This window comes from Phymastichus coffea, unplaced genomic scaffold (assembly GCF_024137745.1).
Source record: "Phymastichus coffea isolate CEN01 unplaced genomic scaffold, Cenicafe_Pcof_1.1 PCOF00002, whole genome shotgun sequence".
Lineage (NCBI taxonomy): Eukaryota > Metazoa > Arthropoda > Insecta > Hymenoptera > Eulophidae > Phymastichus > Phymastichus coffea.
Window position 1 is genome coordinate 11,681,114 of NW_026706813.1, and position 4,985 is coordinate 11,686,098.

The window sequence follows — 4,985 nt, forward strand, 5'->3', positions numbered from 1 at the left end:
GTTCACCATCGGCTGAAGAACTCAGGATGCTCCGACTCCGGTATTTAGAGTCATTGAAGCGACAGCAGTAATGGTAAAGTGTTTCTTTGGTTTGTTGATTTATTTATTATTTTAGAGTTGGAATTGCTATGATGGCGTGCGGGTTGGTCAATTCTTCGGTGAGAGAAGTTTGTTTATTTTGTTGTAAGGGTTTTAAGTTTAGATTTTGGGGATGAAGAGTTTGCCCTTGGTTCTATCTGGGTGTTATCAGAATAAATTTAAGTTATAGAATAAGTTATGATTAAGAAATTAATTAAGGTTATTATTTTGTTTAGCGTTTAGCGCTGGCTGCAAGTTGCCGGTCGAGAGAGGAAAAGGGGGAAGAGAGTCAGGCCGCAGTGAGCTTTGGCCTTGGGAGGGGGTGTGACAAGAGCAAGCAGTACGCTTGCTCCTCGTCTGCCCTCCTTCTCTCTCTCCCTCTTATCGCTCGGCATGGCGACGTGGTCAGTGTTGGGCGCATATACACTCCCGCCCAATAATCTTTGCCCACCTGAGAACAAAACGACTATAACTTTGAAACTCCATATCTCGGCTGGAAATACACCTACAGAGCTCTGCGGGGGCTCATTTGAAAGGGTTTTTCGAGCACTTTTCAATAGTATATAATAACCATGCTTAGATATTTCCCTTGCAGATAGGACGGCGAATATCAAAACAAAAATTACGAAATTTTTGCTATTTCTTTAACCGCTTACCATTTCGAGAAAAAAAATCGTAGAAAAATTCTAAACATAGCATTTTTTAGCTCTTTTTCTGCACTATCAAAAACACTCATTCAAAAATAATTTTCGTCTAAATTCAGCGATTATATGAACATTTCATTCAAAAACAGCATCTATATTCATTGCTCTGTATCTCGGAAAATTCGAATTGTAGAAAAAAATTTTCTTGAAAGAAAATGCTCTATTTTGTAAGTAGAATACGTGAACGAAATTTCATAATCATATGGAAACATTTTTTTTCAGTCGTAATATGAAGTAGTCTAATTTTTTCAATATTTCACTTTGGAATAATAAAACAGATCATTTATACTCGAAGCTATTCTATTAATTGTAGACAAATTTTAATTGTATGCAAATCTCGATCAACGAAAAATCTAAGAAGAAAAATTAATCTAATCTACCAAAACTGACATAACTAATGATTAGTGAAAAAAATTTTTTTTTAATGTTGTTCTAATCTTCTAAAAAATTGTTTACCATAGTAACATATTATTGAAGTATGGCACCGAGAGATTTTAGTAAACGTTATCAAGTTATTGGATTTCACATAAATGGTAAAAGCAATCGTCAGATTGCTAGTATTCTCAATATTCCTCGTCGAACCGTAGATTACAATGTAAATAAATTTAAAAGTAGCGGCAGTGTTGAAGACAAGAAGCGCTCTGGTAGACCGTGGAAACGATTGCTTTTTCCATTTATGTGAAATCCAATAACTTGATAACGTTTACTAAAATCTCTCGGTGCCATACTTCAATAATATATTACTATGGTAAACAATTTTTTAGAAGATTAGAATAACATTAAAAAAAATTTTTTTTCACTAATCATTAGTTATGTCAGTTTTGGTAGATTAGATTAATTTTTCTACTTAGATTTTTCGTTAATCGAGATTTGCATACAATTAAAATTTGTCTACAATTAATAGAATAGCTTCGAGTATAAATGATCTGTTTTATTATTCCAAAGTGAAATATTGAAAAAATTAGACTACTTCATATTACGACTGAAAAAAAATGTTTTCATATGATTATGAAATTTCGTTCACGTATTCTACTTATAAAATAGAGCATTTTCTTCCAAGAAAATTTTTTTCTACAATTCGAATTTTCAAGAAGAAGCAAGAGCGCAGCGACTATGAGGCAGAGAGAGTGGGGATTACTTTGAAGGATGCCACCCACTAGATGATGAAGAATATCGCTAGCACGAAAATATAAAGGTAGGCCCGATACTTTCCGGACAGACCTCGTATTTCTAAGAAAGAGTTTTCTATAATGCATAGGAAACCCGCAAATCCAATTGTTTATACAGAAAAGAAGGTGCACTTTTTTACGTCAAAAATAAGGTGTTGCAAATTAATTTTTTCATTCGCCCTTAATTATTTGTTATATCGCGACTACGTAGCCGTGACGTGTGTTTTTAGAATATGTATGATCATTCATTTGCTAATAATTATTATTGTGACGGGAACTTACCTGGGTTTATTATTTAGAGTTAAATTGGCTGCTTAGCTCTATCTCGATAAAGTATATGTGAGGTCGGTCGGTAATGATGCACGAACACTCGATTCAAGTAATTATTTATTTATTCAAAGGACAGAAATGATTTCTCAAAAATAACAATAGATAAATTGTACGTTATTCGGTCGTCGCGCATCGCGAATCAGCTCGTAAGAACTTTAACAATATTTTTTTAGTGCTATTGAGTAGTCGCGCGTCGCAAAACAACTGCCGAAAAGTCGAGTCTCTGTTTGGACATTGACTTTTCGGCCCGTATTAATGTGTTGAGTAATCAGAAAATCAAAGTGTCGTGCGCCTCAATTTTCGGACTACTCATCTTTTAATTTCACTGAGTTTGTATTTCGTAAAGATGCCGTTCGTCGTTTATACATTATTTCGTTTTCAATCGATTGCTGATGAAATCAAAATGAAGAAATATTTACGTCTCAGAACGTAGCACCTCCGTGGCTAGATCGTTGTATATCGGTGTGATATCAACGCAAAATGAACAAAAAATAAATAAATAAATAAATAAATAAATAAATAAATGTGCATTACTCGTAGTTATTCGGCAATCAATTGAATACGCTTTAATTTTGCCTTAATAGTACTTTTAATGCTACGCGAACAATAATACTCCGTGTCATGATATAGTAGAGCTTCATTTCGGGATTTGATATGTATATATATAACAGGTTTGTATTTTTACCTAATGTGATTCCAATGTGAAAATTGGGATATGTTGCTTCTTTCTGGCGGAAATTTCTTTAGGAGTAGGAACGGGGGGTATGGTGTTTGAGATCTGATTCGTAAATGGGGTTATTGATTGTGGGTTCTCATTTTTTTGTTTGTCTATTACTATTTCATCCAATGCGTATTCTTCATCTTTCGATGGTTTCTCTGTTTGATCAGTAGTTTGTTCAGTACCACCAGTAATTGTGTTATTGAATTAAATATGGCTCCTAGCAAATATGCAAAAATTCCATATATAGAGTGTAGAGTGTAACCTCTGATTATTACGTTGATTAAACTTTTACAGCATTGAAATATAATGGCGGTCATTATGATGGCAGAACTTATAGAACCAAATTTAGTTAGTTTGGTGATGAACTTATTCCATGTGTTTTCAGCGATGTTGGTTAGTGTTTGTTCTGTCAGTATTAGGTTTGATACTAATCCTCCCTGTACACTTTCGTCACCTCGCATACTTCTCGCGATTACGTTGAGGAGTGATGCTTTCTCCATGGGAAAGAGAATGTGATTTTGTAATTTTTGTAGGTCTTCTTAGGAGTAGATCCCACTAGTCGCCAATGATTCTAGTTCCGTCGGTTTCCATGTTATTTTGGTGGTCGATTTCAAGGTCAGAACTGCGTTGGTTGTTCTTCTCGGTGTTGGCGTCAAGTTTATCCATTCGTTTCCTATTTTGTAGTATTGGGGAATGATTGTGTTACAGTTTATTTCTGTTCCTGTTTTCATTAAGATGTGTGTTTTTGGTGTGAGATAGAATATTTCGTTTCTTGAAATGACTGGAAGTTGCGAGAAACATTTGTCTGTATGGAGTAGTTGAACTTCTATAGGGATAAGGAGTTATGTAGGACTTTCCTTTCCAATTCACATTTTTGTTGCAATATATCTTTATAGAGGTTTCTTATTTCGACTCTGAAATGTTTCTCTACATACACAAATTTGCTATTGAAATACGTGAATAGATCATAGCTAAGTATCCCTTGCTTCGTTTGAATATCATTGTCGTACAAAATATTGAATTGGGTTCGTTCATATATAAAAAGTTTTGGATGTTCAGTTGTGATTAAGATTCTGTTGCAAAAACTCATGTTCCCTCTAGTTGACAATGCAAAGGATACTTCGTTCGTACTTATGCTAAAAATGGTTTCATGATCGGGTGAGCTTATTTTAGTGACCGTTCCTCTATACAGTATATCGTATTGATTCTCGAAACAGTCCTCGTGCGGTAGTAATGACCAAAAGGTGTAACCCCCTTTCATATCGATACAATGTTAGTCCGAAAACTTACATACTGTACCCGAATTTAATCTTAATCTATCATTATTTAATTCGACTGCTGCATAGCTTTCTAACAAGGTTATTTTTATAAGTCCCTGTACGAGAACATCGCTCCACGTACCAAATCGGTCGGCATAGGCTGCCCCTGAACAGATTTTTCCCTTAACGTTTCCTGCTAGATCTAAACCTAGACTTTTCGTCGTTAATCCTTAGATCGGCTATTGTGTGTGCGTTATCATATTTAAAAATACCCGTTTCATGTATAACTTTACAGTTGTCGTGTGATATTTCGTAAATGTATTCTTGGATTGCATTTTCGGTTGGGCCTAAATGACAAAACGTACCGCAATGAAAAATTGTTCGCCTTATTTCTATTTTACATTATATGATTTTCATTGATTTGAATTCCGTTTTTTGTAATAGTTCGATAGTGGCTTGTGTGCTATTTACTTGAGTTTTTTGAAAGTTGCATTCCCCTGCATCCAAGAGTGAATATGTTGTAATGGTAGGGTTCGTTGAGCCGCAATTGAAGCCAATAAGTCTTTTGCTTGTTGAAAAGAAGGTGATTATGATTAAGATAGTCATTGATTTTTGCGCCATTGTGTTTCCTGGAAACAGAATGAGATTACTATGCTTGTTTTGCTACACTTAATTTATTGGCATGGATTGTTTTTGGGTTTCTATTGTAATCGATTACAACACT